General features: G+C 42.1%; 1 protein-coding gene across 1 annotated transcript in view; it reads right to left on the bottom strand.

Annotated features, from left to right (window-relative positions):
- Positions 1-20112, bottom strand: part of LOC149070734 (uncharacterized) — an 82773-nt gene extending 62661 nt beyond the window's left edge. Inside the window, exon 1 of the mRNA XM_089248504.1 lies at positions 20010-20112. The gene's annotated coding sequence lies outside the window, so the exon portion shown is untranslated. The remainder of the gene's footprint in view (positions 1-20009) is intronic.
- Between the last annotated feature and the right edge of the window lie 374 nt (positions 20113-20486).

Here is a 20486-nt window from a genome sequence, read left to right as displayed (position 1 = left end):
TTTCTAAGGTCACTTGAATGGTTTGGTAATCGGTCGCAGGTAACGATCGAATAAAACGTTCCATGATTTTCCGATTCCTTATAAAATTTTTACACAGCAATAAGAACACGTTTAGCCCGCGGGCCGTGGGTTGAGCATGTATGCTATAGGACAGGGGGGCTCTTAACTTTTTTTCAGCCGCGACCCAAATTCAACAGCAGGATGAGTTTTGCGACCCATGGGAACTGTTTGTCATTCGAAATTAGAGAAACCAGCGTCCCAATTAAGTGCATTTGTAACACGCGTAGCTCTCAAAAAAAAAAGACCCTTTCCAACAGAAGCCCTGCGAATTAGGTTTGGTTTGGGGCCTCTCAAGAGCCCTCGTTATCAATGAATTTGACCGACCCATCTCGACCCAGGAACCCCCTGCTATAGGAGGTATGAATTCGTTATCCCGAGGAATGTTAGCTCATCAAATCGTCAATATGCAGTAGCTGCAATCTGCTAGGCCCATCGCTTTTGTCTCTTGTGGTTTTTTTTTCCCCCGGACGGTACGATACTACGTGGTATGGGGGGGGGGAGGGGCCACGGGTCATGCAACATAACTTTTCTCCTTCCGCCAGAACAAAAACTGCGTGTCCGACGGGAATGTTAATTAAGAGCTGGCTTTATATGAGAGTTCTCTCTGTCTCACTGTCTGTGGGAGCACGAATCAATTAGTATAGATGGGGTTTCTTTTCTGTGGCATCTGTGTGTAGTCCTGAGTAGGAGGAAGCCAAGGAGTGAAGAATGGCTTCTTTTCCACCCCCGAACTCTTCACTTAACCGAATGAGGCCACCAAAGGAAAAGAAAAACAAAAATTGGCTGCATCTTCGGAGAGTGTTCAGCCAATTTCCGGAAAGTGAGTGAGCAAGAAAGAGAGTTCATGTTTTTCCGCTTTCTGTAAGGGGTATGTGGTCATCATCAGATCGCGGTAGACACCGTAATAATTACGATGGTTATCATTGTTATTCCGCGCGGAAGATGAGCGCGTGCGAATTCTTCCATCGATTTAACGGGGCGATATAGGTTCAGGGAAAATAACTTTACCGACACCGTACGCAACCCTGGTCCATCGCCACGGAAGGAAATCCACTTCCGTCCACAGAACTATGGTTGCCAGGAGATCCCAAACTTCGAAATGAGGACGCATGTGGACGCACCCTCAGCAAATGTCACTTAAATGTTTGAACAGATGGCGCGCCACTATACCTACAAGAGATTGTGTTTTCCAACCGAAACAGAACCTCTTTTGATATGTACAGTCAAACTTCCGTTGCGGGCAATGTTTCTCAACCTATGGTTTGCGACAATAGTGAAGGGGGGTCCACAGGCAGACTTCATAATTCGATTCTTACTGAATGCAATATTATTCGATTGTTGCAGTTGATTCTCCGTATGCGGCTATATAAAAACTATACCTTCATACTTAGGGGTCATTCAAGTATTACGTAAGCAGATTTTCAGCCATTTTTTACCCTCCCCCTTGTCAGCAAAAGTCAGCAAAACACTGACCCCCCCCCCCCTGCCAGCAAAATTTCGTCAGCAGCTTAGAATATTTCATATCTCCAAAAAGGGGTGGTTGATGACGTATTAAGCAACCTTCAAATCCCCCCCCCCCCGTTGTCATCAAAAGTCAGCAAATCCGAAACCCCTTCCCTTCCCTCTCGATGCTGACGTAATTACTTGAATTACCCTTAGGGGGTTCACCATATCTCATCAAGGAAAAAGCGGGAAATTGCGATCTTGGGGCCCATTCACACGGAGCGAATGCGGACGCGGGTCCGGAAGAAGTTTTAACTATTGGTACATACGGAGCCTTTCAGACGATGCGGAATGCGCCCGCAACGTGGAAGTGTTCGTGCGGGTCCTTATGGCGTCCACATGTGTCAAGGCTCCGCATCCGGTTTTGCACATTAGGTTATATGGAGCTATTCACACGACGCGGGTCCGGGTGGAACTCGTCCGCATCTTTGGCTACTTTTTAAAGATGAATTTTGCACGGAATTTTTTTAATTATTTGCCATAAATACCCTTAAAAACACCATATGAAGGTCCCTGTTCATTAATATAATGTACCACATACGTCTATCCCTCCGTTTCCTTCTGAGATAAAGGATATATATATATAGCTACATTGACTGCCGACATGTTACATACTTTAACATGGGGATTTTTTAATTAAAATTATTTTATAAAAAGTTTTATGGCACAAAATATGGGTTAAATTTTGGTGATTTTTGTAGAATTTGCATGTTGTGTTAAAGTTAAAATTCAATAAAGAAAAATAGCCATCAATTAAAATCCTAAAAGCTCACGTTAAAGTACCGTAAACTGGGGTGACTTTGTGCCGCTTTTTTTGAGGCTTTTCTCCTTGATATCTTCTTCCCTTATGCTTTGCCCTAGGCTGATGGGGATTTTACTAAAGGTAGCCTCACATGTCAGCTTTCGATTTCTGGTTTTAAAAAAGAATTATGACTACAAGCAAATGACAACGAATTTTTTTCTCGCGTGGCCACATAGTCACCCCCGGGGGTTGCCATCACTTTTTCTCGCCTGTCACACACACATTTTCATTGAACTCCTGTTGTTAAATTTACTTGCGAACCCTTTGGGAAAATTATTTCTGCCCAAAATTAGGTCATTTTTTTTGAATTTTTAAATAAAATAATCCCATGAAACCTAAAAAGAAAAGTTTATTGACATTTTTAAGTAAAAAGAAGGTTTTTTTTTTTTGGAAAATTTTAATTCCCTGAAACATTAACAAAAATGAAAAAGACCTCGAAAATATAAGGCTCTTCTTAAATAATAGCACACTATAAAATGTAACATTAATTTCTTCGAAATCACTACAAAGTTGTTGTCCCTGCCAATCTGTCAAGGTTTTTTTTTTGGTTTTTATTAGGATTCGGCACCTCGGATACCAAATACACTGCTCAAAACAATTAGGGGAGCAAGCAAAAAAGTGAAGAAAACCGTGCGAGACAGCCACGTATCGGCATACAATGGTGGATAGTACACGCGTATCAATGCGCAATACACAAAAAAGACGTAAAAAAATTTGGAATTAAGCTTTAATTCTTTGAAAATATGGAAAAAAGATGAAAAGATGATTTAGGGCAACAATTTGGTTACATGTAAACGATAAAAAAAAGTACTGTTTAGACATGATGCATGAGTTTTAATAGGGCGTGTGGTCTCCTCGAACAGCTAAGACTGCTGCACACCTGTTTGCCATGGATGCGATGAGGTTATCGATCAGACTTTGGGGAATACTGTTCCACTCCTCAAGAAGTGCAATCTGCAAGTCTCGGACAGTAACAGGCGGCCTTGGACGCGCAGCAATGCGTCGTCCGAGCATGTCCCAAACATGCTCGATTGGATTCAGGCCAGGAGAGCACGCTGGCCATTCCATACGCTGTATTGTTTCATGTTCTCCACCAGACGAGCTCTATGCGGTCGGGCATTATCATCCTGGAAAACAAAGGAATCTCCAATGGCTCCAGCGTAAGGGATGACATGAGGTCGCAGTATCTCGTCTGCAAACCTGCCATTCCGAATGATATGCAGGTCCGTACGTCCGCCTATGCTGATTCCACCCCATACCATCCAACCAGCTCGTCTGTATTGTGACCTTTCACGAACGAATGCGGGGTTATTTCGAGTGCCCCTGTCCCTCCATACCAGAACACGTCGGGTGTCACACTCCAGACTGAATCGGGACTCGTCTGTAAACAGCACTTGGCTCCAATCATGTTGCTCCCAATCTCGATGTTCAGCAGCCCATCTTCTTCGGGCCGCACGGTGTCGTGGGGTCAATTGAATGCACACCATTGGCCTACGTGCATAGAGCCCTCCCTCATCAAGCCGATTACGTACTGTTTGGCTGGACACCCTTCGTCCTGTTGCCAAGAGCAACCGTCTTTGCAGCTGCGTAGCATTCTCTGTTCTGTTTCGACGGGCTGTTAACTGTACATACCGGTCATCAGTTGCTGTAGTGGCGCGTGGCCGACCTTGCCCTGGTCGACGTCTAACATTTCCTGTTTCTTGGAATCGATTCCACAGCCTTGCAACAACACTTCTGGCGACTCCAACAGCGTCCGCGACACTACGTTGTGTTTGCCCGGATTCCAGTCTGCCTATAACACGCCATGCCATGGATTCCGGTAAATCACGTTGTTGAGACATCCTCAAGTCACCTTGTCTCAAAAAAAAAAAAATACTGTGCAATCGAATTTCACAGTTACGGCAGTAAAACAGACGTTTCTGCAACATCCCGATTTCTGCCCTTATCTCCTTTTTCTGGTTTTTGACGTCATGAATTTGCAAATGAAGTTTTCTTCTTCAGTTTCCTGCTAGGCTTTAAATTATGGATGATTTATTTTATGTTACTTATCGGTATACATCTTTGCATAATTTTGTTAAAACCATGTGCTCCCCTAATTGTTTTAAGCAGTGTACATTCGTCAGCTGGGCCACAGGCAACGAATAAAATTTGCCAACTTTCTTCATGGGCATTCCTTACACACGCATCCCTAATATGATAAAAAATGTGTTTGTTTCTTAATACACTATAACGCCGGGATTACACTATAAAAGTTTGATAAAAGTTATTTTATGAAACGAAAAATGCAACCAATAATCGTACCGGTTATATTCGCGCAAATGCAGCCGATAGTCTTATTGGCTGCATTTTTTAAAGTTTTATAAAAGAACTCTTATCAATCTTTTATAGTGTAATTCCTGCCTAAGGCCGGTATTACACTATAAAACTTTGATAAAAATTACTTTATAAAACTTGAAAAATGAAAACAATAAACACATCTGTTACATTCGAGCGAACTTAACTGATCCGCCTATTGGTTGCATTTTTCAAGTTTTATAAACGAACTTTTATAAAACTTTTATAAAACTTTTATAGTGTAATCCCGGACTAAGAGCCTCTTCGAGGATTTCATTTCAGTAATTGTGGTAGAGTCGACTACCCAGCTTCCCCACGTACTTGCGAACCTACCCCCCCCCCGAAATGTGAGAAAATGACCGAAAAAAGGGAAAAAGATGGCCAAATCCATTGTTCTGTCACTTTGGTTCCCCCCCCCGAAATGAAAGTGGTCCCCCCCTCCCCACGAACGAAATTTCTGGCTACGCCCCTGCACACAACACACACTGTCTGCACCAGGAGAGGTTTACACGCACTTGAAAAATTTCGTGTAAATCACAATATAACCTAAAAAATTCTCTAGACAACAGCTGACAGCAGCAGATGATGCAATGAATGCTGTCGGTGAGTCACCTACAGCTCCTGAATGAAAAATCTTCAAGCCGACAGTTCTCATCCATACGATCCCAGGAAGCGCTTTCGCCGTCCTAAAATCCGTGAATGGCACGTGGTCGGAACCTTGGCACAAAGTCACCCCAGTTTACGGTATGTAACACCATAGTGTTCAGAGACACACACAGGGTCTCAAGATATTTGAATGAGTGATATTTGAAAAAAAAGTGACGGACTCCGGGATTCCGGGATCCCGCGATGCGAGGATCCGGGTTCGAACCCCACATTGGTTGTCGGCTGAAGTTGGTTTTCTGTGGTTCCCAACTTCAAGGCGCAAATGCGAGCCAATCTCCCCGTTAAAAAAGTCTCGCCAAAGAGAGCAACAGTCCTACAACGATAAATCATTCAATCATAACACTTCACTCATAGTTAGAAAAACTGGTGGCAGATGGCAGCACTACACATAACAAGCATTACAAAGAAACAACAAAAAACTTCACGTCAGTTTTCACTACACGTACACGCACATTCCCGCATGTACCGATTCGTTGGGGGTTCCGCGGGGGAGGGGGGTGTGGGCGGGGTGCATGTGTGGTGTAGCAGTAGTAGGTAGGGGCTCGGGGATCCATGATGTTCTTAAGTCAGCCACCTCGTTGGGCAATTTGCCTGTTGTGGCGTTGTATTTGTATCTAACAAAAAACTTAGTTTTGTGAAAATAGCATTTTAGTGAAAAACATTAGCATGTGTAATGCCCACCAGCAGTTTATATTAAAATATTTTAAGAATGTTTTTAGTACAGGTGAAACCTTCCTTTTGTCCATACTTCACAATTTCATTCTCAAATAATAAAATAAAACTTAAAAAATATTAAAAACAACACACGCTATCCACGTACAGCGTTCACTGGGTGAAAACAAAATGAGTCTAAAGATGTGGGCGAAACGCCCGCAAATATGCGCTCGTGTGAAAAGGGACGTGGAAATCCTTTGTGTGAACCTTTTAAGTTGAGTTTAAGTGAACCTTAAGCCCCGTTCACATGTGCAAGGTTGGGGGGTCGCTTTGGTGATAATTACCGGCATGGCAACTGTTTTCCCCTCGTAGGAAAAAAAAGATGGGAGAAAAGCCCCGTTCACACATGTGCAATAAAACATCCCGGAAAGTTCCCGGTAACGGGGAGATTTTCGCTAGAAACCATTCACATGACGTTTAGTTTATACAAATACAAATACAACGCCACAACAGGCAAATTGCCCAACGAGGTGGCTGACTTAAGAATATCATGTATCCCCGAGCTATTTTTTGGAGGCCCTACCTACTACTGCTACACCACACATGCACCCCCCCCCCGCGAAACCCCCCAATGAACCCCCAACGAATCGGTACATGCGGGAATGTGCGTGTACGTGTAGTGCAACCTGACGTAAAGTTTGTTTCTGTGTAATGCTTGTTATGTGTAGTGCTGTCATCTGCCCCCAGTTTTTCTAACTATGAGTGAAGTGTTATGATTGAACGATTTATCGTTGTAGGACTGTTGCTCTCTGTGGCGAGACTTTTTAACGGGGAGATCGGCTCGCATTTGCGCCTTGAAGTTGGGAACCACAGAAAACCAACTTCAGCCGACCACCACTGTGGGGTTCGAACCCGGATCCTCGCATCACGAGTCCGGCACTATAACCACTCGACCACCACAGCGGCAAGCCAATGCCGGTAATCCCCTCCCCTCTTCTTTCCGGAAGTCGTCACTGGTTACGTGGGTTTAACGGAAGTGGTTGATTCAAGATGGCTGACGAAAGAGCTTACAGTAGTTTTCGTGGCGCCAAGGATTATGGGAGAGAAGGTCGGTGTCGGCCACCAATCCACGCCAAGAAAGATGGGCTTTTTTTGATGAGCTTCTCTCCTACCTTTTTCTTTCCTACGAGGGTAAAAAAGATGTCATGTCGGTATATCACCAAAGCGACCCCCAAGCTTGCACATGTGAACGTGGCTAAAAGCTCTTTAAAAAAGCCCATCTTTCTTAGGGTGGATTGGTGGTCGACACCAAATCGTCTTTAATACGCTTTGGTCGACACCGACCTTCTCTCACATAATCCTTTGCGCCGCGAAAACTACTGTAAGCTCCTTCGTCAGCCATCTTGAATCAACCACTTCCTTTAAACCCACGTAACCAGTGACGACTTCCGGAAAGAAGAAGGAGGGATTACCGGCATAAACTAAACGTCATGTGAATGGTTTGTAGCGAAAATCCCCGTTACCGGGACCAGATCAGACCAGAATAGAATATTTAGCCGATTCCCATCCGCCCGTTACCGGGAACTTCCCGGGATGTTTTATTGCACATGTGAACGGGGCTTTTAGAGTCATTTTTGGGGGCGCTGATTCAGAATCTGTCATTGGTTTTCACAAATCGACTCTAGTTTTTGAGATAAAGTGAAAATTTAATTTCAATGGTAAATAAATATGCAGCATACGTTGTTCAGAGTATACATTAGCACAAAAAGTAGAACCAATTCGGCAAAACTAGTGCTAGATTCGGCATCCTAAAATGACTCTAAAATCACTGAAATACCAAATTACTTACTTTATAACGCAGTTCCCAGTGCCGTCTTAAGAGCTTCATTGGGTCAATGGGCTAAGTGATTTTTATAAGGCCCTGCCTGGAAAATTATCTAAAAATTCAACTACTTCTCATTTTTCTGAGGGCCCCCCCCCCCTCTTTTTTTGAGGCCCCCGGAGCCCCGTGCGTGAAGGCGGCGCTAACAGTTCCAATGTGATTTGTATGCTGCTACTCATGGTATTATCATCGAAATTTAATTTTCGCTTTATCTCGAAAACTGGAGCCAATCTGACAAAACCAATGACAGATTCAGAATCAGCAGCAGCCCCCAAAAATGACTCCGAAATCACTGAAATACCTATCTTTGAGAACATAATCAGTGTTGAACACACAGTGTTATCGTTATAAAAATCTGTTTCTGTTTTTATTAATGCCCTGTGGTGAATGTTCGGTGTGGTGTGGTTCGGTGTGTGTGGAAAATTAGGTGTGTTTTTTTTTTACTTTACACAGTCTAATCCCGTTATAACAAACTCCAAGAGACCGAAGAAATCACTTCGTTATAACGAAATTTCGTTGTAAAGGATTTTTTGCATTGTTCACATGTAGACTTATTTGGGGGATTTGAAAAGTGTTCGTTATAAAATGAGATTTTCTCTCTCTCTCTATCGCTATTCGTTTAAACGGGATTCGACTGTATTAAACGTAAGGCTGGAATGACAGTTTAAAAAATTTCAAAAAACTCTTCTATAAAAGGAAAAATCCAACCAATAAGCGTTTTGGTTACATTCGCTAGAATGAAAACCGTACGCTTATTGGTTGCGTATTTTAAGTTTTATAAAATGACTTTTATCAGACTTTTATAGTGTAATCCCGGCCAAAAGTGTTAAATTCAGATGTAAATTATTTCCTTTGTGAGTGTGTGGAGATTTATCCGTAGGGTAAACCGATTCGCATCTGCAAACCCCCCCCCCCCCCCGAGCTAGGCCGGCAATACTTCTAAGACAGTGGCAAATGCAGTGGGACCGCAACACTAAGACAGGGCGAAAAATCTACCAGGTACTTCCAAGGGTGAGGCTCCAGGATCAAGGATGGGTTAAGAGCAATGACCCTGTTCTTCACGGAACACGGGCCATTCCCATCATACCTACAGCGGTTTCACCTTCGACGCACAGATGCCTGCAGATGCGGAAAGGTAGGAACACCTCTGCATTATGCCACTGAATGTCCACTGACTAAGGAATTTCACTTCGGAAAGCCGACCGAAGAAAACTTGGCTCTCTCGGCCCGGCACCCCTGACTCTCCCCAGCGCGACCCAACCCGCATGGGTAAAAGGCTTATATCCCGGGAGAGACTTGACTGTTACTTGCTGTATCACCTGGCCAGCTTCTTCGTTGTTATTTTGGGCTCCAGGTTCAGCTGCTATCCGTTTCCTCATGTGGATTGGGATTTCATCCCATTTTTTAGCTCTTTTCCATATGTGGTTGTTGATTTCTTTGCAGTATTCAAGCCAGATGCCCTCGTTCTCGTCTTCGTCAAAGAAGCAGTCCTTTCCTACCACGAAAGCTTGGCTGATATTCCATCTCAGCTGCTGCTTGAAGAGTGGTATCTCTGGGTCATCTGGCCTGTCCGTTATCTTTTGGTGGTTTTCCATTGCCTTCCGTAGGAACTCGTCCCCCGTGCAGTAGTACACCTCTGTCTCCGGGCGTCTGACTCTTGGGTGAGACAAGTTCCAGCAGTCGAAGTGATCCTTAATTGAGTCGAGAAAGGCTATAGTGGCTCTGTTTAGGTCGGCGTTTCTCACCTTCCTTCTGCTGTACTTTATTGCCAGCTGGTGCCATGCTTCGTTCTCATTGTCATCTTCAAGGATCGCCTCGTGCAGGAAGCATACTGGTTGTTGTGCATAAGTTTTTCTGTGGGCCATGTTGCAATATTATTTTTGGTTAAGTTTAGTTTTTTCCGCTAAGTCCGACTGAGTACGGACTGTGATTTGCGATAAAAATTTATTTACATTAACACTAAAGGAACATTGCTGCCTTTCTATTGCATTATCCGACTGAGTACGGATTGTGGTTGTAATGCCGTTTATTCTAGCATTTTTGGTTTATCCTAACATGGTGATAATATCAGGAGCTCATCGGAGCGTGCTTACTCTCTCGTGGCTCGGACGAGAATCAATCGCCCGGAATCCCAAAAGGGTCGTGTCTGGTCTGTCGGAGGCCGGTAATACAACATAAACGTTTCATGAAAGTTCTATCATTAAACTTGAAAAATGCAACCAATAAACTGTGTGATCGGTTACATTCGAGTAACCAATGGGCTTATTGGTTGTGAAAAAGATCCTTTATAAAACTTCAAAAATGCAACCAATAATCGCACCGGTTACATTCGCGCAAATGCAACCGATAGTCTTATTGGAGTTTTGTAAAATGTCTTTTATCAAACTTTTATAGTGCGATGCCGGCCATAGAAAACAATTTCGGCTTCGGCGCTTTTTGTATGCGTTGTCACTACGTTCGTCAAAAGATCTGTTTTTGCGTAATTAATTAAGTGATTAGCATAATTAATTAGTTTTTGATATCGTAACTGCTTCCTTAAGTTCCTGTTATGTTATTGTGGCCGTATGTCTACGAGATATGCTACAATCTTTTGGATGTGTAACGGTCGTGTTCAAATAGGCTGTAAATTGCGTAGCTTCTTGCGTTTTCGTCGTATAAAGAACTGCAGTACTACGAACATCTTTCGGTCGCCGTATAGTGTTCTACTGAATTTTCTAGCGGTCACCGTATAGTGTATAGGTTCTCTCTTGGTGGTTCCTGGCTTGTTTTGGGTAAGTACTGTGATTATTATTATCATGGCTTTTAGTTGCCCCTTCAGGAATCATGTATTTGATAGGGACCTTTATGAGTTAGCATTATGTGTTCCTTTGGCTCAAAAGTACTCTTGGACAAAACAAGGTGTTTTTTCCAGAATTTTGGATTTTCTTGGAAAAATCTGGCTCGAAGCCCCTAAAAATCCCCTGAACTTAGTGGAAAATTGTAAAGTAGCCAGATGCTTAAATGAACTCTTGGAGATTCATGTGAAATACTTAGCAATTGGTTCTGAAAAACTTCTTGAGTTAATCTTGCAAAAGATGATATATATGGTTGAGCTATTTTCTTGTTGCTCCTGCACATACTTTACTCAGGGTGAAGCTGACTCTGGAATAGGTATTGGTAAGGCATATAGTATCCCTCCGGTCTACTTTGTGGGCTCTATTGTGAGTAATTGGGATGATTTGGAAACTAGTGATTTTTCTAATATAGTAAATTATTTCTCTGATATTATGGAAGCTAGAATTTTTGTGAGTATCATTACTGAAATGTGTGTGCTGTTATACGCTAGTAAAAAATTTTCTCACCTTACTATAAATCATATGCTGGGTTTAATTGTGACTTTATTTTGGTCAGTTAGTAAAATTGCTTTGGATTAAAATTTTGGATTTTTTGGATTGGGCAGAAGTGTGTTATAAATTCTAAGGTGCTATTTGCAACTGATATAGTTGGAATAGTTGGAGTGTTGTCTTATACTAAATTGAAAAAAGTTAAAATGAAAGATATATTATTGAAAAATTGTTGACTTCGGTCACATAATTGGATTGTTTTTTGGGATAAAGACCCCTTGTAAATAGTGGATTTTGGGTTTATATCCCGTGTAAATACTGGTTTTGGGATAATTCCATGTATATAGTGATGTTGAGATTTTAATCCCTTGTAAATACTGGATCGGGATAAGATCTCTTGTAAATATTTTGAGGAAAATCCCATGTAAATACTGGATTGTAAATGGTATGGCTTGAGCATTTATATTTATGCTTTTTGCTAATTTAGTGCGTATTATTGTTATAAAATTATTGAAATATTAAATAGGATCTTCTTGTTAGTAATACCCCTGTAAATATTTAATTATGCCATGATGATAATGGTCATAGTGCTTGTTTTTTCAGGGTTTTGTTCCTGAATTCTTATTGATACATAAATGACTCTTAATTATTGAAGTATAAAGGTCTTTTTGCGCTCTAAGAGATGAGTGGTTTTTCTTACCTACTATCTTAGAAAAAATGGGTTTTTTGTTATCTTGTTTAATATCGGAAGATAAATTTTTTATCCCATATAGTTCCACAAGAAACTTGATCTGCTGTAGGTGGTGATCTGTAAATGGTCTTTGGCTTGTCATAAAGAGATTGTATAAGAACTTGCTTGTTGCTAAAGAGGAACTTGTCTCCGTATGGACTGTGGTGTGCTTCGTGCAAAGAAGGTTTTATTGTGACATTGGAAAACTCTCTCGCTATTGGACAATTTTTTCCCGATTTTGACTTTAAAATTTTCCCCTCTATCCTTTCTTCTTCTACACACACAAACTTTACACACACTCTCTAAACACAACAAATCTCTCCTTCACAGCCGTTTCATGGCACTTTCTAAGGTGGCAGTTAAGAATTCTTAGGAACCACCAAATCCAGTTTTTATTCAGTTCAGTTCAGTTCAAAACAATTTCAGCCGGAGTAAAAAGTACCCGAATATAAAGGGTGCGCGGTTAACTCCCGTTTCCCGAAAATACTGGCGAATCGTTGGTCCTAGAAGCATACTCACAATTAGAACCCAGATACGTCATTGATATTCATCAATATATAAAAAAACTAACTTTTTATACGTACACCCTGTGCTCAAAAACCCAATAAGAAAGTTGTTGACCTGTCTCTCCTGAAGAAAACAAAAAAAAAAAATACTACGTTTCTGAGTGGAATATTCGCTGAGATATTTGAATTAAAAAATCGAAGAGAGGTTGGGAAAGAGCAGCTTAAACTTCGAAAATTGCTACACGCAACTTGCGTGCGCGTAAACTAAAAATCTGATCAGGTAAAAAAGGCAAGCGAGTGAGTATTACATAGCTTTTTATACTCTTAGAGTGGCTGGCGTCATACGTCGCACAAAGTGTTGCTACCATCGAGCTTATACAGTCAGATCCCGTTATAACGAATACCGTTATAGCGAAAATCTCGTTGTAACGAAAACTTTTCCAATCCTTCAAATCAATTTACATAGCAGCAATGTATTGTGCAATTCCGGTATAACGAAATGAAAAATCCGTTATAACGAACTCGAAAACAAGTGTCCGAAAAACAGAAGGGTCTATCTCCATCTACTTTTTCAACGTTTTTTTGAAAAAATCGAACGAAATTGAAATTGCAAATTCAAACAGTAGTTATAGGATCTCCTAGGAAAAAGATCTAAGGGGCCGTTCAAGTATTACGTCATCATCGACCCCTACAGAGCCACTTTAGTGATCTCAATGTTTCACGGATCCAAGTGATCTGGAAATGTGTCCGGGCCGCTTAAGTGCTCTAGAACTGTGTCACGCATCACTTAAATAATCTGAGAATGTGCCGCGGGTAATTTGAGTGATGTAGAACCGCACTGGGGGGCCACTTAAGTGCTCTAAAACTACGTCACATGTCACTCAAGGGATCTCTAAATGTGTCACGGATCGCTTAAGTGTTCTGGAACTGTGTCTCGGGTCATTTAAGTGATCTGAAAATGTGCCACGGGCCACTTAAATGTTCTGGAATTATACAGCGGGACACTTAAGCGATCTGTAAATGTGCCGCTTAGTTCATGTTTACAAAATTAGGTTTGGAGAGGGCATGCCGCATCAGATAACCCCCAGGACCATATTTGGTCCGCGGGCCAATCGGCTTTATGCGATTTATCATTATATGACTTAGAGGGTGGGTCGCAATGAATTTCTTAAAGATAAATTTTGAGTTCATAGCCTTCAAATAACATTGAAATTAACAGAAATTGATTATAATAACATATAAAGGTATTTTCTTCCAAAATTTCAATTTAAAAAAATTATTTTTTTTTTGCTTAAATTAAAAACTAAATTTTTGATCTTGGAAAAGGGGAACGAGAGAGCCCCCTATGCGCCCCCCCCCCTTCTTCGTGTACGTCTCTGATCCCACCAATATGCGTTAGGATTCAGAGGGGGCAGAGCTGATGACGAAATTTTGCTAACAAGGGGGGGGGGGGTCAGCGTTTTGCTTACTTTAGCTGGCGGGGGGGGGGCGGCTCAAAAATGGCTAAAAATTTGCTTACGTAATACTTGAATGGCCCCCTAACTTCCGAATTTACAAGATGTGGATGCAGCTGTCTTTACCTGGTTTCAGGGCATTCGTTCCCAAAAAATGCGCCGGTCCACTAATACGAGAAAAAGCTTTGGAATTAGCACGTGCTTTAAATGCGAAAACTTTCTAGCAAGTGTCGGCTGGCTGAATTTCTTCAAAGAAAGGTATAGTGTGGTAGCAAAGCAGATTTTTGCGGGGAAGCAAATTCAAAAAGTGAATGAATGGAAAGCTGGTGGAAAATAGCAAAAGTGATGAAGTCATACTGTCCTTCAACGCAGATGAAGCAGGAATCTTTTTCCAACTGTTCTGCCTAACAAAACTTCGACATTTAAAAAAGACAAGTGAATAAGTGGTGGCAAAAACTCCAAGCAATGCTTATACAAATACAACGCCACAACAGGCAAATTGCCCAACGAGGTGGCTGACTTAAGAACATCATGGATCCCCGAGCCATTTTTTTGGAGGCCCTACCTACTACTGCTACACCACACAGCTCCCTTGAAACCATGCCGGATGAGCGGCTGGACTTTGAGGGCTGGGTGACGGCTGGCCAGGTGTCAGGCAGTTGAATGCATACAGTCGCTTTCGTGGCCCGGGGTATTTGGGGGGGGGGACACACACACACTCATACTTCCGGCGCAACTCAATCGGTAGTAAATTGCCTATGGCGATAGACCGGAGTTGTGCTCGGTTTGAATGAATGAATGAATGCTACACCGCACATGCACCCCGCCCCCTCCCCCCACGGAACCCCCCAACGAATCGGTACATGCGGGAATGTGCGTGTACGTGTAGTGAAACCTGGCGTGAAGTTTTTTGTTGTTTCTTTGTAATGCTTGTTATGTGTAGTGCTGCCATCTGCCACCAGTTTTTCTAACTATGAGTGAAGTGTTATTATTGAATGATTTATCGTTGTAGGACTGTTGCTCTCTGTGGTGAGACTTTTTTAACGGGGAGATTGGCTCGCATTTGCGCCTTGAAGTTGGGAACCACAGAAAACCAACTTCATGCCGACCACCACTGCGGGGTTCGAACCCGGATCCTCGCATCGCGAGTCCGTCACTATAACCACTCGACCACCACAGCGGCTTGATGCTTTGTTTCGCTGCAACATGAATGGAACCGAAAAAAAGAAACGTTTCAGTGATTGTGGCAAATCTGAGAAATCCTGAAGAAGTGATAAATCAGATGATCCTGCCGATGCATTCAACGCAGACAACGCCGAAATCTTTTTCCAACCTTTACCTAACAAAACATTGATTTGAGTTGCTTTGTGTTATTCTGAAAATTCAACTTCATTCTTTCTATTATCTAGATCAGTGATTCCCAACGTGGGCGTTAACGCCCCCTGGGGGGGGGCGATGGACTGTTCCAGGGGGTCGGTAGAAGCTACGGGTTTAACATAGGATCCTATGGGTCAGATTGAGCTGGGGGGGGCGATGGGAGAGAAAAATTTCTGAAGAAGGGGGGCGATGGGCCAAAAAAGGTTGGAAAACTATGATCTAGTTCAGTGATTCACAACGTGGGCGTTAATGCGCCTTGGGGGCGATGGAATGTTCCAGGGGGGCGGTAGAAGCTGCGGGTATAACATAGGATCCTATGGGTTAGATTGCGTTGGGGGGCGATGGGAGAAAAAATTTGATGAAGAAGGGGGCGATGGGCCAAAAAAGGTTGGAAAACTATGATCTAGATCAGTGATTCCCAACGTGGGCGTTAATGCCCCCGTGGGGGCGATGGAATGTTCCAGGGGGGCGGTAGAAGCTGCGGGTATAACATACGATCCTATGGGTTAGATTGCGTTGGGGGGCGATGGGAGAAAAAATTTGCTGAAGAAGGGGGCGATGGGAGAAAAAATGTGCTGAAGAAGGGGGCGATGGGCCAAAAAAGGTTGGAAAACTATGATCTAGTTCAGTGATTCACAACGTGGGCGTTAATGCGCCTTGGGGGCGATGGAATGTTCCAGGGGGGTGGTAGAAGCTGCGGGTATAACATAGGATCCTATGGGTTAGATTGCGTTGGGGGGCGATGGGAGAAAAAATTTGATGAAGAAGGGGGCGATGGGCCAAAAAAGGTTGGAAAACTATGATCTAGATCAGTGATTCCCAACGTGGGCGTTAATGCCCCCGTGGGGGCGATGGAATGTTCCAGGGGGGCGGTAGAAGCTGCGGGTATAACATACGATCCTATGGGTTAGATTGCGTTGGGGGGCGATGGGAGAAAAAATTTGCTGAAGAAGGGGGCGATGGGACAAAAAATTTGCTGAAGAAGGGGGCGATGGGACAAAAAAGGTTGGAAAACTATGATCTAGATCGTGTTTTTTTCCTGAAAATCAAATTCTCTGCTAAAACGAAATTTTTTCTTTTTTTTTTGCGCATGTTAAAAATCGGAAATTCCTTTATAACGAAGTGGAATTTTTCTCCGGTCTCTTGGAGTTCGTTATATCGGGATTCGACTGTATTACTGGAGAAAGCATCCAGCCGCCGCGACGGTAGAGACATCGAATGCAAGGGAATCACGTGACTCGGTGAATAACACTGTTCGTGCCTGGCAATTTCCCCATTGAAATGTACAGTTCGGTATCTAAATATTGCGTTTTAAAGATTTAAAAAAAGGATAGAGGACTCATCTAATGATGAAAAAAGATTAAATTATTTATTTCGTTAATACTCTAGAATCATTTCTTTCATTAATGCTAAAAAATTTCTTTCATCAATTTTGGATATGTTTCCTTCATTAATGCTGAAATTATTTCTTTTATTAATACTGGAATTATCTCTTCCATTAATTTTGGAATTATCACTTTCATCAATGCTGAAAAATTTCCTCTTTCACTAATATTCCAAAATTTTTCTTTCATTAATTCTAGAATTTTTCTTTCATTAATTCTAAAATTTTTCTTTCATTAATTCTGGAATTATCACTTTCATTAATTCTGGAATTATCACTTTCATTAATTCTGGAATTATCACTTTCATTAATTCTGGAATTATCACTTTCATTAATTTTTGGAATTATCTTTCATTAATTGCAATTATCACTATCATTAATTCTGGAATTATCTTTCATTAATTTTGGAATTATTACTTTCATTGATTCCGGAATTACCATTTTCATTAATGCTGGAATTTTTCTTTCATTAATTCTAAACTTTTTCTTTCATTAATTCTAGTGTTTTGCTGACTTCTTCATTGACTGACTCTTTCAATTCTGACTTTTTCATGACTGAATTTTTCTTTCATTCATTCTAAAATTTTTCTTTCATTAATTCTGGAATTATCACTTTCATTAATTTTTGGAATTATCTTTCATTAATTGCAATTATCACTATCATTAATTCTGGAATTATCTTTCATTAATTTTGGAATTATTACTTTCATTGATTCCGGAATTATCATTTTCATTAATGCTGGAATTATCACTTTCCTTAATTTTGGAATTATCTTTCCTTAATTCTGAAATAATCTTTCATTAATGCTGAAATTACCTCTTTCATTAATTTTGAAATTATCTCAGCGATGCTGAAATTATTTTTTTTTTCATTCATTGTTTTAAAATCCTATTCATGTCATTAGAAAATAACGGGGGGAATTGTGTGTGTGTGCGTGTGTGTGTGTGTGTGTGTGAGTGAGTGTTTTCACCGAGTCACGTGATCTTCCGACGAATGATGTTGCGGACAACGTTCTCAGCACTGCCAAGGCGAAGACCTCTGACCTCATACTCCCTCCAGTAATATTACAGCCTCTTCAATAGGGCCTTAAGTAGTATAAGCTCGATAGTTGCCACACTAACGGAAAACGCTTCTTTCACTCGTTCATGCTGTTCTTTCCCACCTTTTCCAGCGGGGTTTTTTTTCTCCCCCAATTTAAAAATCTCACCGAATATTGCTCTTAGAAACGATTGGGTTTTTGAGCACAGGGTGTCCGTATAAAAAAGTTAAATTTTCATATTTTGATAAATATGCAACCGAGGGCCGTCATTTCCACTTTTTCCGGGGGGGGGGGAGCAAAAAACATATACTCACAATGTATGTATATATATATATATATATATATATATTTGTATATATATATACCATTTTTAGTGTATTTTCAAAAGCCGGAAGTAGGGGGGGGGGGCAATGCCCCCCCCCCCCCCGAAACGACGGGCCTGATGCAACCCCTTGCAACATTGACGACGTATCTGAGTTCTACATGTTATTCGGGTACTTTTTATAATTGGAAGTATGCATCTAGGAAGATGATTCGCAACGTCGGGCCCTCGCCCCACAAAGGGGGGTGTGGGGCAATTTGAGAATTCGTTCTAAGACTTGGAATTTTTCAGAATTCCTTCCATTTTTCATATCAGTTGAAATTTGTACTTTTTAAACAATTTCTTGATTTACTTCTTTGTTTTATTTCTCTCTTCCTCGGAAGGAGCTTGACCGGGGGGGGGGGGGGGTTCTTAATGTTTTTTGTGTTTCCACGTACAGTGTCTGCCAAAATGAATAAAATGAAGAAAAATGAAAGCCACACGGACCTCTTTACAAAATAATATTTTGTACATAGCAATGTGAAAACAATGGGTTAATTGTTTTCTCATCCAAGCTCACGAAACCCACCCCTCCCCCCCAACGCCCCGAAGTCCCTCCAAGGACCCTCGTATGTGGAAAATTCATCTCCAACAATCAACTGCCGCACAATTTAAGCAAAGAAGAAAAGATTTACCTCTGGGTGAAAATTCACCGACACGACAATTCACCGCTAAGAAAATTCACTGCAAAACAATTTATCGGCATAGTGGCGAGTGGGCAAGTGAGCAAATGAGCGAGGGAGTGAGCAAGTGAACTCATGAGCGAGGGAGCTAGGAGCTAGGGTGAACAGCAAGTGAGTGAACAGGTGAGTGAATGTACAGTCAGTCAGTGCATACAATCGCTCTCTCTCTCTCTCTCTCTCTCAATCGTTTACTCACTCACTCGATCACACATTTTCTCACTTTCTCAATCACTCGGTCACTCACTCACACGAGACGAACTGCAACAACAACAGAAAAAGTTGTTATTGAAATATTGCCAGTTTCCCTGGAGGGAGTACTCCACCTGATAAGAGTTATGCTGACGGGGTGGGGGCAGTGCCGTAACTAGGCAGGTGCAACACGTGCACCCACACCGGGGCCCACTTGGAGGGGGAACAGAATGAGCCATTCTGGGCCCAAGAATGTACCAGAAGGGGCCTAAATGCAAATTCTTGCACAGAGCAAAGGAATGGCTAGTTATGGCACTGGTTGGGGGGGGGGGGGCATCATCATTTCGGAGATGCTTCGGTGGGGCGCGGCTTAAAAAAAAGGTTGGGAACCACTGCTCTAGGAGCTACGGTTCACCTGTAATTTGAGACAAGGGGGATTAGCAATTAGCTATATGCACTTTAGCTATATATAGCATTAATCAGATGCATTCAAATGCTCAACATATTGCGGCCCTACTTAAATTGTTTTGTCTGGTCCGAATAGTGGCATCGGTGTTGCTGTTGTAGGACGCCCGTGACGATTCTCGTGATTTTGTTGTTGTTGTTGTACTTTTCACACTATAAATCCCTATAGAGGGACCCGTGAAATGTCAAACCTCGGGGGTGCCTCCAAAGCTCCTAGCCCAGGGGTCCTGCTGCATGATGTGGGAGCCGTGGGGCCCCTAATTTTAATGCTAGAATCTCAAGCAAGAATATCTAGTGCTCCCAAGAATATTTTCTCCTGAGAAATTAAGGGGCCCCCGGGCCTGAATTTCTCACGGGGCCTTTCTAAATTCCACGGGGGGTCTTTTTTCAACCTATTGTTTAAAATATTAATAAGAATAATCTCACATACGGGGGGGGGGAGGCATAATTAACATTCAATAGTTCACATTTGAGCCATAACCTGTAATATAATAATCGTATAATAATAATCAATTACAATTTATAAAATAATTATTTTGATAAATAATTATAATTTTGATAATCAATTTGTGTGATAATAAAACCCTACAGCCTACCTGATCGGGGACTGGCTGGCCGCCTACGCACGGCACCGACAACAGACGACAGGACACCTAAGAAAAAACGAAAGGAGGAAAGGGGTGAATAGTATCTCTCTATCTCTCCTCTTTCTTACATACAACTGTGAAATGTTTGAAAATGCTCCGGTTCCCCGGGGGTCATGGTAACCGGGCCGCCACGACGCGAGCGACGTCTAGCGGTCGATGTCGGAAACTGTCCATCCGGGATTGTATTATTTTCTTGGTATTCTTCCCCCCCCCCCCCCCCCGGTGGGAGCGGACGGAAGATGGATTTTTTCGTCCTCCATTTCGCTCCTCAAAAAAAACACAAAGAAAGACAGATGTAAATAAAATATTATAATATCTATTATGTCCTTTCAGTGAGACATAATAGAGTATGTTCTTGATGATAATGAAGGGCGAGTTATTTTGGAGATGCGCAAGCCACCCCCCCCCCCCCCCTCCGCCTCCTCA

The sequence above is a fragment of the Pholcus phalangioides genome, unplaced genomic scaffold (assembly GCF_987345545.1).
Source record: "Pholcus phalangioides strain wild (caught in Gottingen) unplaced genomic scaffold, Ppha-v1.0 ptg000020l_1, whole genome shotgun sequence".
NCBI classification, from domain to species: Eukaryota; Metazoa; Arthropoda; class Arachnida; order Araneae; family Pholcidae; genus Pholcus; species Pholcus phalangioides.
Note: the sequence above shows the minus strand (reverse complement) of the source record. Positions and strands in the feature narration are given on the sequence as shown.